We start from the raw sequence: 18,878 nt of genomic DNA, 5'->3' as shown, positions 1-18,878 counted from the left end.
ATAGAAAATGTTTAACGAAAGTCTGTGATGTAGCAATGACCCCTGGGTCTAACGTAAGTCATACTACTCACAGCAATGTTTACATGCACTCTTGCTGGCTTGCAGCTTCATGTGAGTCAATGACACTTGGAATGAATGAGGTCAGGCTTTAGCCATGTTTTAGCCATGGGCAATCCTTTTTCACATATATATCGGTTATCAGGATGAGATTCTCCTGCTATTTTTAATAATATCCTCTTGGTCATGTCACACTAAACAATATTGAAGTGAGACACTACTCATGCAGAAATCAACGGCAGGGAGGAGGCAGTGAGAGAGGACAAGTAACTCTCTCACCTATTTTTCGAATACAGAAAATTATTAAATATTTTGTTACAACCTGATGGACCTTGAGCGAGACTTTAGAAAGTTAATGGCCTGAGCACACATTGATGGAGCCTGATAGGGTGTTAAAAACATGAGGTATTTTTATGATTCTTAGCTCGTAGAAACGGCTTGTTGGTAGCTGAAAGCTATTGGCGGCGAGCCCATCCGTTTAGTAAATCTTGCTGGACAGGCCCACAGCCACACAGGGCAGACAGGCAGACAGGTCTCCAGCAGAACAATGCCGCGACACGTGCCATGGCGCCAGCAGAAGTCCGGGCTGGGGCGACGGTCTAAAGGAATGTGTCTGCACAGTGGAGTCATTAACCGGGCATTGTGTGCAGACCCATGCATAATAAAAATTCACATGTTTTCGTGTTCACCGATACTGCACCACTTCCCTCAACCGCCTCAGTTGTATAAGAACACTCCAGCATCTGACGTTTAGAGATAGAATCTCTATTGCACGTCATAGCTAGGACTAACAAGCTCCAAGGCACAAGCGATTTAGATAAAGATCTTTGAAATTGTATCTGTTTGCTTGTTGCCGTGGGAAGAGATATGACTTCGGAGAGAATCATCTCTTCCCCCTCTGCGAAAACTTAAAAAAGCCAGTAATTGGCAGTTTCTTTTTTTCCAGAGATGCAGGTTTCTTAACTCATGCCCTGGTTCGACTTGAGCTTGTGCTGTCGTGTGGGAGGGGAGATTTAGCGCCTCTAGAGCCCTATGATTGGCTCAAGACGGTGTGAAGGCAGTGTCATTCATGCGATTTGCAGGAAACCTAAATTTTTTTCTGGATTGGTGTGAAGCACTAGGGTGCGGGACTTTGGTCTGGTAAGCACTTCTGGTCGAAGCTCTGGCATGTGTGGTTGGTACTTGGGACCTGTCCTGAGACTGACTTCGCTTGCAAGTAGTTTAGACTGGGGAGCCTCTGGTGAATATCTTAATGAACCGACAGTGTGACCCCAGACGTCTCGGACTACTCGTTTGCTGAGGACACACTTATTCGTTTTTGGTTTACCAGTCTTGACGTTTGGTATCCTTGTGCGCTCTGTCGTATAAGTGAGCCAAATTGGTCCTTGGTACGACCAGCGAACGGGTGTATCACACACTGAAATCTACCGTGATTTCAGGGCTCTGGTAGAGAGTCAATTGCGATCCGTCTGCCTGATCGCTAGGCCGTGAGATTTTTGCATTTATTTCGCGGCCGTGATCGATTCACAGGTGCCGCCTCCACGTCTCACCTCCTCCACCGCACACATCTGGCCAGCTTCAAGTCACGTCGCCGCACAAAGTACACAGGGTAACGCACTACTGCTCCGGCATTGTCAGGGCGTATAGATCTCAATCGCCACTTGCTCTCAGCTGCACCTATCTAGAGAAACTTCAGCAGATTTGATCAGTCAACGTCTGCTCAGCGTCAGATCAATTAAACTTGCGTTATCCACATTTTTAGGGCCAGAGGACTTGACTCGCTACTCACCTGCCTTTGCCACCCAGGATCCAGTCAGTGAAATATTAAATCACCTGTTAGTTGTTTAGGGAATTCAATCTATAACTTGTTTATCACAATTTAGGTCTGGTTAAAAAAATGTTGTTAGTACACTAAATATTGCCAAAATCCTCAATAAATTATATAGTCCCACTAGAGTAACCTTTCAATATCTACCTTCAGAAAGGTCGCAGTTGGTAGTAAATGATGGGGAGTTATCATGTCAAACAGAATTTATATCTGGAGTTCTGCAAGGGAGTGTTATGGGCATTCTGTTGCTCCTAATCTGTATAAATCATCTAGGAGACAACCTGAACAGCCTCCTTAGGTTGTTTGCAGATGATACCATTGTTTACCATCTAGTAACTAGACAATCAATACGATTTAAATAACATATCGGCATGGTGCGAAAAGTGGAAATTTACTCTGAACAATAAAGGTCCTACCAAAAAAATTCGATTACATGATTCATGTAAATACCCAGGGGATTACAATTACGAGCTCCTTAAATTGAAATCATTACGCAGATATTTTGTCGGAAAGGTGAACCAAAGCCTACGTTTTATTGACGGGACACGGTGTAACAAACCTACTAAAGGGCCTGCATACTGTACGTCTGTTCGCTGTCTTCTGAAGTATCACTGCACGGTATGGGATCCTTACCAGATATGATTTACGGAAGACATAGGAAAAGGTCAAAGAAGGGGAACTAGAGGCAGCTAGTTTTCTATTATCACGAGGTAGGTAAATAGATAGAGGGTCACAGATATGAAAAAAAGTGGAGGCGGCAATCATTAAAACAATGGCCCTTTTCGTTACTTTTCACGAAATTTCAGTCATCAACTTTTCCTCTGAATGTCAAAATATTTTGATGACTCTGATCTACATAAAGAAAATGACGATTGTGATAAGAGAAATCAAAGCTCACTTGGAGAGATTTTTCACATGCTGCTTGTCTAAACTACACAATATTACTATGGGGCAGCTGCTCGTTATCTTCCTTTTTATTCTTTCTCAAACATTTGCCTTTAAAAGTTGTAGTTTTGCGTGTGTTAGCTTTAAAACTCATCAGATGGCTTTAACCTTTTGATCTGAAGTTACAACCGTTTTCCCTGAAATTATGTAATCTGATGACTGCTTGACAACGTTCCTCAAAGACATAACACCTTACAGAATACCTTCTCACGTTTTAGCGCCACATACAATGTAAGTAACACAAAAAACATGGATGTGACGTGTGAACAGAAACAACATTCAAATAAAGTTGTCTCGAAAAGTTGTCGAACATGGAGAGAATTATTTTGGTAAGCAGTTATTACCTATGAAAAAATCAATGTTAAGCATGGAAAAAACAGTTCATTGCGTATTTGAGAAGAAGATGAACAGCAACAAGCAGTTGGTCAGTGGGCAGTGGTGAGTGGCTGTCCCAAAGCTGGCAGGCAATATGACCCTTTTATCAGAGTGATAAACTCAGTCATAAAGAGTGTTGTCAACACTGTTGTTATTTTTCACCACAAATCCAGTCAATGATGCAGCATGGGGATAAGGAGGTAACACCTACATTTGAAACCGCATTACCAGTTGCCTGAATGTGTGTGTCTTGAGGCACATCAGGCCTTGAGATTTTGTTCCCTGTTCTTTGAAATCTGCAAGTTTATGTACATTCGAGTTGACTCAGAGAAATATGATACAGAAGTAGAAAAGATTGGACTTGTCCCTTCTTGCTTACTAATCGCTGAAACAAGTTTGAACAAGTGGTAATAGTTTGGAATTAATGATCACTAACTGACAACCTCAGCTGCCGACAGGTGTTGTTGATATACCTCGATGTGAACAGCTGAAAGTGTATGCCCCGACCGGGACTCGAACCCGGGATCGCCTGCTTACATGGCAGACGCTCTATCCATCTGAGCCACCGAGGACACAGATGAATAGCGCGACTGCAGGGACTTATCCGTTGCACGCTTCCCGTGAGACTCACATTCCCAACTGTCCACAATTCTACATATGTATTGTACCTTATAGACATTTGCCCACTCACTCATTACTCGCGCACGCTTTGGCGATTCCCGTAAGAGTTTGGGCAACCTCTGCGCATTCGCACAGACGAAGGTCAATGGCTGGGTAGCCTTTAACTATATATACGAAGACTGTAACTTGTTCTCGAAAGAACAGTTACTGCTGATGACCGTGCAGCTTTTCCCTGGGATAAATGATGACTAACTGACAACCTCAGCTGCCGACAGGTGTTGTTGATGGATAGAGCGTCTGCCATGTAAGCAGGAGATTCCGGGTTCGAGTCCTCGTCGGGGCACACATTTTCAGCTGTCCACATCGAGGTATATCAACAACATCTGTCGGCAGCTGAGGTTGTCAGTTAGTCATCATTTATTCCAGGGAAAAGCTGCACGGTCATCAACAGTAACTGTTCTTTCGAGAACAAGTTACTGTCTTTGTATATATAGTTAAAGGCTACCCAGCCATTGACCTTCGTCTGTGCGAATGCGCACAGGTTGCCCAAACTCATACGGGAATCGCCAAAGCGTGCGCGAGTAATGAGTGGGTGGGCAAATGTCTATAAGGTACAATACATATGTAGAATTGTGGACAGTTGTCCCTGCAGTCGCGCTATTCATCTGTGTCCTCGGTGGCTCAGATGGATAGAGCGTCTGCCATGTAAGCAGGAGATCCCGGGTTCGAGTCCCGGTCGGGGCACACATTTTCAGCTGTCCACAACGAGGTATATCAACAACACCTGTCGGCAGCTGAGGTTGTCAGTTAGTCATCATTTATTCCAGGGAAAAGCTGCACGGTCATCAACAGTAAATGTTCTTTCGAGGACAAGTTACTGTCTTCGTATATATAGTTTGGAATTAGTTGGAACCTTTCGAAAGTTGCTGATGAAGTGTTTCACATACATCCATTTGAGTGAAGCATGAAAATTCATTGAATGCACATGTGCACCTATGCCAAATGCAGATTCTGCAGGCAGGAAAAAAGAAGGAATCCTCCTTGGAGTTGCATATTACCGATGCACCATCACAGACGTCATCACTGTTCAAAGCTTTTCTCTTTGAACATACTCACAACAAAAAATGTGTGTCAGACGGGTGTTACTGCCATCTTTCACCTACTGACTACTTTTTTCATATTCAGTGTTGCAAAATCTTCAAGCAACTGCAGAGCGATAGCAGTAGATGGCGACTCCTGGGAAAATATACCATATTGTGATGAAATTCGTAGCCTGCATACACACACAGTCCGACATTTAAGAGTGCTAATATATATCTTTCACCTACTGCTTTTTCTTCTTCTTCTTTTCATTGCCATTGAATAGTACACATGTGGAAAGCTTAGATTTTTACCTATTTTTCGACATGATCGCTATTGAGATTAATGCATTTTTGCATGTGGTGAGCCACCTTCTGTACGCCTGCATCGCAGAACTCTCCCACTTTACGCTGAATGTAGATTAAAATCTCTTCTTTCAGCTCCTCTCTGGTTGAGAAATACGTTCCATTCAGGTTTTTCTTCAATTCAGGGAAGAGATGAAAGTCACTTGCGGCTGTTTCTGGGCTGTAGGGTGGATGCGTGACAGTATCCCATTTAAATTTGTTGATGAGAGTGGTTGTGACATGGGCGATGTGCGGTCCAGCTGTGTCTTGATGGAAATGCGCTTCCTTCATGAAATTGCCTCTCCCCTTGTTTTCGATCGCGCAGTGAAAGTTCTTCAACGTTTCACTGTAGCGGCCCACATTGATTGTTGTACCAGCAGGAAGGAATTCACACAACAATAAGCCTTTCCTGTCCCAAAATACGCTCGCCATCACCTCGCCACCAGACAGTGTTTGCTTAAACTTCCGCAGCTTTGGCGGCGCTGGATGTTTCCACTGAAGGGATTTCTCGTGTTGGGTGTTGAACACAGGTCTCGTCCCCAGTAACAACAGAAACCAGGAATTTCTCGCCATCAGTTGTACAGGCTTGAATAAATTCGCTGGCCGCTTCAACACGTTTCCGTTTGCGATTTCCATAAGCGTTCTCGGGACCCAGCTTGCACAAACTTTGGGATACCTAAAAGGTCTGTCGAAATATTGTCAATGCCAGCCTTGCTGACATCAGGGATCATCTCGCAGAGCTCCTCACCCGTCACCCTTCCATCTTTCAGCATTGTTTCTTCCACATTCGCAGTCGCTTCATCCAAAACCGATGGCTGTCCAGAAAACTGTTCGTTATGGACGTCTTTACGTCCGTCTTTGATTTTTCTGCACCATTTGCGCACGTATTGTACGGTCGTACATGTTTCTCTACAGACTTCATACAATTGGAGATGAATGTCTACTGGCGTAGTCTTTTTTACACACGGGAAACGAATCACAGAGCGTAATTCGCACCTGGCGTGAGACATGAGTGGAAGCTCCATCTTTAATGGCTGCCAAGACTGAGCGTCGCAGACTCCTTCGGGGCGGAAGATTGGAAGAAGGAGAACGAAGATACACGCCAGGGTTGCCGGGGCCTGCGTAACAACGTTCCTCGCGACTGCACGTTCTTGGGAACCCTCATATCTATTGTTCTGCCTCCTTCTGCAGTGACAGTGGGCGAAAATTAATTTCAGGATTTTTTATATAGTTTCTGGCCGTTAAGCGGCGATAACTATTGACCTTTTTAAAAAAAAGTTACTTGTTGCCGCAAGGCTCTTTCCCGGGTTTATTAATTTTGTGCCAGAAGGCGTTTCCTTTAATATCTCGGTTGCAAGATCATGTCAGTGGCATGCTACTCCATATTTTGCTTATTACTCCTCTAAGGTGCTAGTTGTAAGCCTTGTTATGCGTTGTTGTTGATGGCGGTATGGTTTGGTTAAAGCAACAAAATAAATCTTTCTTTTACCGTCTTGATGCCATTTTCAATCTCTAACCTGTAACTGGTCACTGTCGGCATATTATGTTTTAAAATTATTTTCCTTGTCCTGAGAGAAAATCGCCTATATTCCACTCTGGCACTCTGTGTACTGGTATGTTAAGTACAGTTCTGAGACAGCCCACATGTTGTAAACTTATAATTGGATGTTGGCAGCAAATATTGTTTCTTTAATTATTATACATTTAATATATACATTTGTTGGAAGGCCTTGATTATTTTTAGAAATTAGAAATTCTATACTTTATTTAAAATATTGCTGTGAGGCGTTCAATTTGCTATTAGGCTTGTACTTGTCTGTAGTGAAATAACAGTAACCTACTGTCTTCCTAAATTACTTTCTCGCTGAAGAAATGTAATACTTATTTATTCTGTCTTTTTTCCTCGAGAACCATAAGACATTGTATGTTACATGTTTACTATTAATAAACTGTTGTTAAAATTTAAAAAAAAAATGTTCAAATGTGTGTGAAATCTTATGGGACTTAACTGCTAAGGTCATCAGTCCCTAAGCCTACACATTACTTAACCTAAATTATCCAAAGGACAAACACACACACCCATGCCCTAGTGCTGAGTGGTACTTACGATAGGTAAATAAGTTAGTGGAATCAATGTGAAGTGAAGTGGAAATTAGAAAATAAATGAAAAACTTAGTTTAGTTTAGAAGAATTATACACTGGCAAACAGTGGGCAAAGCAGCAGTGGCAACGGCCGGCGCTTGAAGTTAGCACGTTCAGAAGAGTAGCAGTAGTTTTCAGTCAGTTTCGGTGCTGAAGACCGTCATGCAGGAAGAGACTACATCATACACAGACGCACCAAGTCCGCCGCTGTAATGGAATAGCAAGCAGCAGCCTCGGCGCCAGAAGACAGAAGTTAAAAGGTATTTGAACACTGATTTTTACGTACCTGGGTGACTCGTGAAGACGGGAAGGAGACAGCCTCACATCAGCAGTCACCTGTGAGCTGGGATGAAGATCTGACAGCCAAAGACTGGCAAGCGGGAGTCCGTTGTTCGAGTTTGGGACACTGGTCTTCCCCCGCCGCGCCGCTCCGCTGGCCGACTCGCAACACTGACACACGTGGCCGCTTAGAGAAGAGAAACACTGGGATGCCACATCCAAGGCATCACAATCTGATTCACGACTTCGTTCTCAATAATTAAACGGACCACAGCACGATGCGCGTCTCCAGTCAACTGGGCGAGACAGCGACACGAGATACACAGCGCCACCAGTAATAAGACGCCGCCGCTGCCGCAGCAGAAGGCTTCACAAACGACTCAGCTGCCGCTCTCCGAGCCAGAACATCCAGTAAGGAAACAGTTGTACAAAACTTTCAATAAAATGCTGTTTCATTTTACCTTATACCCGAATCAAGGAAGAACCCACCATGCCCACATGTTGTTAAGAGAGAAAAATTAATTTATTTAGTATTTTCACCCTCACATAATGCTTTAGACTCAAATGCCCTTTGCAGTAATGCCCATCCTGGTAATTGACTAGGATCATAAAAGAGAAAACCCAATTACATTTAGTGTCAGAAGTGTTACACTAGGGAGGACTCGAACCACCTCCGGGACCAGCCGCACAGTCCAAGACTGCAGCACCTTAGACCGCTCGGCTAATCTCACGCGGCTTAAAATTTTATTCTTTTATTGTCCCAGCACCTTACTACTCACTCTACCAGCGCCCTACCGCTTCAGTTTGCACCCAATATATAAACATCCATGACGTGTGTCCATCTATTGTCCTTATACAAATAAATTAAACGTTGCAAAGATCCCATTACCTGACGAGCTGAGACATGCTCACACGTTCGAAAAACAGGACAAAGACGTCTCTGTTAAAATCTATGATACCCAATATTCAAGAACTCAAGATGCACACTCCACTGACTGTGCACAGGTTAAACCAGTCAGTAGTATCATGCCTTATGGCAAGGTGTGGTGTAAAATTTGCCAAATTTAGCAACAAATTGAAGCTTCAGCCTGTAATTCATGCTGATATGGAAGGCATGTTAGAACCAGTTGCTACTTACAGTTGTAACAATTAGTCGGATTTGCTCTCCGATCAGGCACTAGGTCCGGTATCATAATTTTATCCAAAAATATCGATATATATCGACGATATTTACTGCGGACATACCGGGCTCTCGATATAGAAATGGCAATACCGAGTGCCGAATATTCTATTTTATGTTATGTTTTTTTCGTAATTTTCGATGAATATTTGAAGTTTTTCTTTTGAAATTGTAGTACAACATAATTTTTCTGTCACTGTGTGCAGGAGTTATACTACTTTTTGAGCTTCCATCACGTCCAGTCTTTCTGTTTGACTATGTGAAGCAAATATAGATGGCACAAAGAAAAAGTCAGATTGCACAGGGGGGGGGGGGGTGAATGGAATAACAAAATATCCAATGTGAAGAAACAGCACGCCAGTTGCACTAAAAAGCAATTTTTAATATAACTAGTGTGCTATTTCTTCACATCGGCATTCTTCAAAAACGGTTACTAACACAGATGACCAAAAATCTAAATGACAAGATTGGTCTTTGCAGTGGGTGGAGACGTGTGAGGGGAAATGCTAATGTAATCGGTGTTTGGTGCTACCAACAGAAACTGCAGCGTTTAACTTCAGTACACTATTTTGACATACAGCTGCTAGTTCGCTGGCGTCTGAAGAAATCAAATAACAGGGATCGACATGAAGTGTTCCAGATAAATCCGACACGTGACAAACCCAGACGATGAAGCCATAGGCCACCTTCTATTGTGCCACTTCCCTGCAGTTACCATTGGTAGCAGAGTGGTTATTGACAAGTGTGAACATTCATTGTTTTCGTTTTAGTTCTCACTCAAAGAGGGGTAAGCAGGCTGTTAGCTTGTTGGTGTACAGAATATTTACTAATAAATCAGTGCTTAAATATACAGGTCTAAACTGGCAGTATATTTACAATGTACAGCCGATATTTTTTGGGCTGGTACGGCGACATGTCGATAATTTATTTCGATATATAGAGGACCGTTAATGATATGTTTTTAAATACCGATATATCAGTATCCTGATATTTTCAGTAATACCAACAGTCCTAACAGGTACCTATGTATAAATCGTTCAGCATAGCTTACTAAATTCACTGGGGCCATGACCAGGGAATTCCAATTGTGCAGACAGAGAATGCATGAAATTATGACTGAACAGCTATATGTAATTGTTGAGACTGTGAATGAGTCTTTACTACAAAATAAAAGATGGAAATAAGTCTCAAAGAATAATTAGCATTTCGTAGAAACCGCTGCCATTTTAGTGGTCTATATTAGGTTGCTGCACATACCATCTACGATTGGAACTCCAAGCCTTACTATACAATGAGGTGACAGGAGTTATGGGATACCTCCTAATACCGAGTTCGACCTCCTTTTGCCTGATGGAATGCATCAGGTGGTTGTGACATGGACTCAACAAGTCGGTGGAAGTCTCCTACAGAACTATGGTAAAAGTTCATCTTTTGAAATTAGATAACATTTATGTTTTTTAAGTTCTGGTAATTTAGAGAATACTTCTGAACAACCATTACTATAATTGTTAAGTTCAGTTTATAGATTTTCAGTGCTACAATTCACTGATATTATATAGAAAAAATTTAACGAATAAAAAAATTAAAAAGTCTTCGAAACGTTTGGAAAACGTTAAGAGAACATTTTTATATTTGAAGAACTAAAGTTTTCAGTTTTTATCATCTCCAGTATTACAAAAATATTTCAAAAGGGAATGAAAACTGGAGTTAAAAGATCTTCAATTTTTTCTAATTTTCCATTCATTTACATAATTAAAAATTTTAAATAAGCATTCTATGTTGCAAATCATATGTTAAATTATTTTACTGTACGTCACAAGATATGCAGTAGCATCATTTGGAATATTCTTGTTAAAGAATGCACATAATTTCACTGTAATTTTTTGAGTAGTAATAAAATTCATTTTTCTAGTCATATTATTTAGATAAATAGGCTAATTTCGAATAAAATTGAAAGGACCTACACTTACATCATTATTTAATTGAGTTATTCTTTAAAATCTATGAACACACATGAGCATTCAAGAAGTTATTTGGTGGATCAAGATCCCATAAGGCTTGAGGAGAATCTTCATTTCTTCCATTTTTAAGATAGATAATTTGTAATTTAACATGATCGAATAAATAAGAATCAAGCAATTGATTATTCTATCAATTAGTTTGGAAAACAGTGAATACAAAGTAAGATATGTCAAATTATGTAGAATTATAATAATATTTAATATATAGTTCAAACTTTCTTTTTCCCTGTAAACCAGCAAATTCAATCGTTTGAAGTTCGAAGAAGGAAATGGAATTTTTGGTTCTTAATTATTTCTTGTTCTAATTCAGCTGAATATTCTGGTTCATATTTAACAACAGGAGCATAATTTCCCATACTTTTAACAACAATTTTACCTTCTTTTGGAAGTGTAGAATTTTCATTATCAGTAGTACAATGAAGAATAGAATCTTCTTGATCTTTTTTCGGATTATTTATTTAGAATCTGTAAGAAATCCACCAAATAATTCTAATGGACAAAGAACTTAATTTTCTTTAGTTTTAACTTATCCATTATTAAAAATATGTCTTTCCATATTTAATTCTTCGAAAGGGAAGAAGTTAAACGAGTAAGAGGTGAAGTAGAAATAAAAGGATATTCAATTTTAGATTTAATATTATTTGCTTTTTTAGTAGTAATAACATCAAACAATTTTAAAACATAATTATCAATTACTTAAATATTTGATTTACCATCATATACAGAAAAATAAGTTCCATCTGTATGAACAATATCAAAAGTCATATAGACCAGTGAAAAATTATGATCAATCCATCACCAATATTAATAATAATTTTTTTCCTTGTTAGGAAGATTTATATTTTTTTTTCCTCACTAACAGGAAATGAGTGAAATTGATAACTTTCGATTTTGTTCATGATTTAATAAAGAAAATATTCATTAATTTATTTTTAAATTTACTGTTACATTAGCACCATAGTAAGCTATTAAATTAGAATTTTCATCAGTTACAGTTATTTCTAAATTTTTAATAGTATCAGAAATTGGAATTTATATTGGATGATTTGGTAAATAAACTATTCTGCCATCAAATTCAGAATTAGGTTTTAGTGAAGCAATAATAGTAGTTTCTTGATGCAAATGTTCATTATGTTTAATGCACATTCCATGTGCCAAATTAAAATTTAGGTTATTTAATTAAAATGGAACAATTTTAGGAAAATCTTTAGCAACAGTTTCTTAATTAGGTTAAATTATTTGATAATTAAATCATAAAATTCTTGAAATGTTATTTTCTTTTATATCCACGTCTAATTTTTTTTATCCCTTTCAATAACAATCCTATTTAAAAAAATTTTGCTTTAATATGAACGTTGAAATTTTTCGAATAAATAAATTTTTCTAAATTTTTCGATGTATTGTTTGGAGTCAAAAAGGTTGAATAAAAACTAACAAGTGAAACATTTTTATAAGTTTCTCTTATTGGAACAGTGAATCGTTTTTTCAGAACAAAAGAATTATCCATCAACTGAAATATTCAACTCCTTTATCTTAGTAAATATTGTGTAAATAAATGGCAGACTGCAACCAAAAATAATTATAGAAATGAAGTTAAAAACAAACTTGTTAAACTTTTAACAAATTCTATTCATTGTGCAATCATTGGACAAAGTGTTTGTGGAAAAACAACATTAGTGATTGATAATTATATTTTAGTCACTGTAGGGTTGAACTGGAAAAAAAATAATCATTTGTGTGTTTATTCTAAGTGTTTAGATCAACTAAACTATCAAGAATTTTTGAAAATAAGACAAGTTTCAGGAAAAAATTATTTGTTTTATTGAAAATAAACCTGAAATTATTCCATTAGATGAATGTGAAGAAAATTTAGTTGTGATTTTTGATGACTTCATTCTTGAAAACCAAGATATACTTAAAGAATATTTTACTAGAGGTAGGCATAAAGGAATATATTGTTTTATTTGAGTCAAACTTATTCAAAAATTCCAAAACAATTACTTGGAGATAGTTTAAATTTTTACATGTTGTTATACAGAATGATAGAAATTTAAATCATAACTATTGTAAATGTGTTGATGGAGATTTAAAGTTTGATGAATTTAAATAGTAATGTAGTATATAAAGTTAAATTTGTTTTTATAACAACAGATATGAGAAGAAAAATTAATAAAGGTACATATAGATAAAAGATTAAGAATTTTTTAAACACTGATCAGAACCTTGAAGATAAAATAAAATATGAAGTTATTGTTAGAATCTCCAATTTGGTGCATCTTACTTTTAATGTACATAGACGTAAAATATAAATAATAAACATAAAGATAAATATAAATATAAACAGTAAATGTTAAATGTAAATGTTAAACATAAAATGTTGAATGTTAACAATAAACATAGATGTTAAATGTAAAACAAAAAACGATTATAGGATTTTTTCCCTAATGAATGTTTGCAAAATATGTTCCAGAAATTGTTAAAAGAGCCAAAGGAAATAAAAAAGTGAAAGAACAATTAAAACAATTAAAAGAGGAGTTAAGACATGGAAAAAAACAACCAAGAACAGGACATGAAAAACTTAACAAAGAAGAACAATCAGTTATCGATATAACTGAAGAAGTTAACCAAGGAATAGAAGGATTAGGAGAAAAAGTTTTAAAAGCAGTTGAAGAAAATAGAGAAGTTTAAACACAAATTGTTCTTTATAGTCAATATTATTTAGAACAATTTAATGATATTTCACTACATGCATGGATTGATGACAGTCCTGCTAAGTTTGACTACACATTAAGTTAATCAGAAATAAATACTGTGTTAGAGAATTATGAAACGAAAGAACAATATTAAAAGACAAAGATGTTAAAAAGTAAATGTAAGTGAAAGAATTCTAGAATTTATCAATTATAGTGAAGATCCAGTTTTTGGATTAGGACCTGTTGGTCTTTATAAATATATTGGTAAATTACCATTAGAATTCAATGGTGATACAATAAAAATTGGTGGAAAAGAATATGAAAGAACATATGGTTTAATGAAAATTTTAACTAGAAAACAAATAACTATGGATGATTTAGGAGCAGAATTAGATTCTCTTGATTTACAAAATTATGAATGAATTTTATTTGATTCAAATGCTGTATATAATCAAAGTAATCCAAATAAAATAAAATGGAGTATTGGAAGCAATATGATAATTTGATAAAAACTGTTATTGAAGAATATTTTCCTAGTTTTTTCAGAATGAACTCTTAAAGTTTAACAGAAAGAGTTGGTGAAGGTTTAGTAACAAATATTAAGAAAATCCAGTCAAATATGCTTGGATGAACGTTGTTAGAAATTTAATTGATAGATTAACAGTAATTCATGGTGAAGAATTAGCAGGAAATAAAAATTATAAAAATGGAAAAGTTGGAATAACACAAATGTTAACAAACAAATGTAATGATTTTATAATTAATAATTCCCAAGCAATTCCTTATTTAATTAGATTTTTGAATAATTTACCACATATATGTTGGAAAAGTGAAAGATACTGGAAAGGTTTAGTTAACACTTTTTAACAAATTAACATTCAAAATGCATCTTCGAGGGTACAGATTTTGTGGCCTGGGAACTAAATTATAAGAAAGATTAGCTAGTGGAGATCAAGGAATTAATCCATTAGATGGTGCATGTAAAGAACATGGTATTTCTTACAGAGAATTAGAAAAACGACATGAAGCAGATACTTAAATTCCATTAGTTGTGAAAGATGGGATGCATACAACTGATGCTTCATAGGAGAAAAAATAGCTGTAACTGCAATTAGAGGAATTATCTATGGAAAACAAATAATTAGGAATGGGTTTAGAAGTTGATTAAATGGTTGGGGTGTATAAAAAAATTTTAATAGCAGTGCCAAACTGCTATTGAAAAGTTATTTTTTTATTATTTTTAATGGATATAAAAGAACAACATTTTGATTGATTATACTTTGCTACCAAGTGGCAAAACTAAACCAAAATCAATTTAATTAAAACTCAATAATGATCAGTTAAATATTATTGAACCATTTTTAACTGATGTTCGAAAAAAAATAGAAAGATAAAACAACTTGTGGAAATTTACGTGTTGCATTAACTATTCCTGTTGTGAAAAAGATAATTGAATATTTAACAAAAAAGAAAGAAAATTCTGGACTAACAACACATGAATTTGTATTTGTACCATTACTATCAACTGCATTAGCATATCTATCAACTGGTGGTTCACTTGGTGGTGGTGTGCAGCGATCGCAAACTCAGTTCTGAATAAGGAAAAGGACAATAAAGAACTAGAAGAACAAAAAGATATAATTTGGAAATAATAAGGATAGGAAAAGGAGTAAAAATATTTCAAAGAAATAATTAAAAAATTTAAGAATCTGTCATCTAAGTTTGACATAGGAGAATTAGTTAAACAATTGAAAATAAATCGTTTTTGTGGGGTGTATATGATTGATGAATTACCTAATGAACCAAAAAATTTAGAATGTGGAACAGGAAATTTAGATTATGTTGGAGCTCATTGAATTTGTTGTAATAAAATAGGATATAAAATTTGTTTTTGATTCAGAAGGAGGAAATATTTCAAAACAACTAGTTAACTATCTGTGGAAAAATATTCTTTACCACAATATAGAGAGTATACAAAACTCCTTGAAGTAATTTGTGGTCATGTTTGTTTATTTGTTTCAAAAGTATTGTACCTAAATTATACACTTAATGATAATTTAAGAAATGGACATTTCTGGAAATAAATTCAATAACAATTTCGGAAAAATAAAAGGTTCTCAATCATTACATCCAAAAATTAAAAATGAATTAATTCCAAAATTGGAATATTTTCAATCAAAAATCGAAGATTTTCAAACATCAATAGATCCAAAAATAAATGCTTTATTAGGCAAGTTCAAAAATTATAAATGCTATTTTGAAGTACTTAAATATTATATTGATTTAAAAAATAGAAGAATCGTAATGCTAATGATCCAATTATGGTTTGGATGAGTTAGTTAAGTACATTTGGAAAAAAGACTTTTAGAACATAAACAACAATATGTAAAAATGTTAACTATGTTTCAATATTGTTATTCAAGGAATTTATTGCGAAAGATTTACCAGTATATATTAATAAACAAGAACTGATAAAATTCTTTACAATGAAGGATATTGAGGATGTTTTCATCAATAGGTTTAACTCAATACTTAAATAAGTTAAAGAAACTTAATTATAAAATATACATAAACAAATAATGTTTTTTACTTTTATGGTTGGAGGATATAAAAATGTATAATTTCAACAAAAATTATTTTATTCTTAAAAAAGTTCTGTTGTTGGTCGAAATATAAACAGAGATTTAACATTTGATTATTTTGAACTTTGGATGAGTGTTGAAGACAAAATTTACGAAATAAAAAAAACACAATGAGCATATCTCATCCCCCATTTGGGGAAACTTGACTGACAAGTCCAAGACCTGTTTCAGTCAACTCCACATTGGGCGACTTGCGCGCCATTGATAAGGATGAAATGATGATCAGGACAACACAACACTTAGTCTTCAAGCAGAGAAATTCGCCAACCAGGCCATGAATCGAACTAGGGCCAGCCTGCATGGGAGGCGAGCACATTACCACCCAGTTAAACATGCGAACTTTACGAAATATAATCTGAAGTTCTGGGGATCAAAATATTGCACAAGTCAAATTTTCTAACTGTAAGATGAAAATATTCTGTTAAAAGTGTTCCAGTTAATGTAAAGATAATTGTGTTTTGTGAAACAATTTAATTGTTTTTTATTCTGTTGAAATGATGATTGAGAATCACTTTTTCTATGTGAAGCGTGAAAGGTTCACTGAAACATTTCATCCCCATAGATTAACAACTAAAATTGGAAAACAAAGAATTAAAGGTCTTTGTTCAATTTGTAAAACTAAAAAGAGAAAATTCGTTAAAAATTTGTAGGAAAAGCTCTAAATATTCGTGAACAAATTATTAATGAATTATATATACCAGTTAGAGACAAATGTAAAAGAAAAATTGTAAATTCTTGTGGAATAGAAGATTTATGCCACACTTAACTCTTATTGATGTTTTTTCAATGTTTGGTTGGGCAATTCCAGTTAAAGCTAAAACGGGTAAAATGTAATTGAATCTTGCAAAAAATATTTGAGCCAAGAAAACCAAAAAATCTTCCAACAGGTAATGGCAATTAATTTTATAGTAAAGAACTTCAAGAATTAATGAAAATATTAAATATCAATCATTATTCAAACGTTAGTGAGTTAAAAGCAAGTGTTGTTGAACGATTTAACAGAGCATTAAAAGCAAAACAGTGGAAGAAATTTGCTTTTCAACGAAATTATAAATGGGTAGACATAGTTTCGTAATTACATGATGAATATAACAATCCAAAATATTCAGCTATTAAAAATTATCCTGGAAGACATATATAAAGGAACTGTTAAAATCTTACTGAATGCTGTTTATGTATCAAATTTGATAGATACTGAACATGAATATAAAGTTGGTGATAAAGTAAGAATTAGTAAATTTTAAATAATTTTGAAAAAGCTTACACAGCAGTTTTTCAACAGCAATTCTCGAAACTGAAGATGTAATCATTCCAATTCAATCACATATAAATTGAAAGATTTAAATGGCTATCCACTAAAAGAAAATTTTTTATTTACAAGAGTTACTGAAAACGATTTTTCCAGATGTTTACCTTGTTGCGAAAGTTTTAAATAAGAAAGGTTATAAAGTTTATGTTCATTGGTTTGGTTTCGATAATTGACAGGAATTTCATATGTTTTGCTATATTTTTAGATTGCGAAATTTCAATACAACTGTAATTTACGTATGTTTTACAATATTTTTCTGTAATATGTTGTCTCTAGATTACTTATATATTAATACAATTGTTCTCGTGAATAATTTTCTTAAATATTGAATAATCGATTATAAAATTTTATTTCATTAGGTTATATAAATTTATTGAATTTGGCACAAAATTAATTCTTAAAAATTGTTCACAATTTAGATGCCTATTTCTAATAATATCTATTTCGTTTTGCACATTTTTAAATTGTGTTTGAATAACAGTATGAAAGATGAGTGAAGTTAAGGAAGCATTTGTTTCTCTTATATCTATTCTCAACATATAAATACTACATCACTATTGAATTGTCATCATATATAGAATAGTTAATAATTTTGCATAACACAAATTTTATTCATTCACAGTATTCATCATTAATACAATTGTTTCCAAAATATCTACAATACACAACTTCTTATTAACATATTTAGACTGAATGGACATTTACAAATTTACACATGAAATACAAAATATAAAACATGGTACATTAATGAATATAATTTAACAATTTACAAATTGAAATATAAAATACAAATGAATCATATAAAGTACAAATTCTCCGTGGTACAGATGAAACTAAATATTTATAGGCACCACAACTTCTTGCTGAAGTGATTATTTTTTTGTGCTCTTTAAAATATTACAATGACTTTGTCATAGGCAGCACTTTCTTTCTTCGCACACTTTACACTTTAATCTTTGCGCTCAGTTTGCTTCCCGATGCTGCTGTAGATCAGTGGTGGTTGATGCTGCTAGTCAGTTGTAGACTCAGCACGATGTTGATGAAGATTATCGACATTTACAGTTCTGAGTGCTTCATCACGAATGCTATTAGATGGTCAATTCCATGTTGCATTGTTTTGATGACAAACTGCTCGTCCAAAGCAATGTCATCATGTGACAACATGGATGACCCTGTCTTTTATTGGTGTGGTTGCCATTGAGGTTGATGAGTGTAGCCCCTCGATGAATGCTGTAGTCTGATGTCCCCATCATGCGTACCCTGTTTGATGGTTTGATTACCCATGGTTGGTTGGATGGTATGAGTGAAATAACTGCCGCGCTTTTGTTGGATATTGCTGTGAGTTGATTCTGCCAAATCTCA

At 35.4% G+C, this 18,878-nt stretch overlaps 2 non-coding genes across 2 annotated transcripts; one reads left to right on the top strand and one right to left on the bottom strand.

The window, feature by feature from the left end:
• Positions 1-3,703: 3,703 nt before the first annotated feature.
• Trnat-ugu lies at positions 3,704-3,777 on the bottom strand. The gene has a single exon. It is a non-coding gene; the product is annotated as a tRNA-Thr (tRNA).
• Positions 3,778-4,496: 719 nt separating this feature from the next.
• On the top strand, positions 4,497-4,570 carry Trnat-ugu. Its single transcript has one exon. It is a non-coding gene; the product is annotated as a tRNA-Thr (tRNA).
• The last annotated feature ends 14,308 nt before the right edge of the window (positions 4,571-18,878 follow it).

The sequence above is a fragment of the Schistocerca piceifrons genome, chromosome X, assembly GCF_021461385.2.
Source record: "Schistocerca piceifrons isolate TAMUIC-IGC-003096 chromosome X, iqSchPice1.1, whole genome shotgun sequence".
NCBI lineage: Eukaryota > Metazoa > Arthropoda > Insecta > Orthoptera > Acrididae > Schistocerca > Schistocerca piceifrons.
Note: the sequence above shows the minus strand (reverse complement) of the source record. Positions and strands in the feature narration are given on the sequence as shown.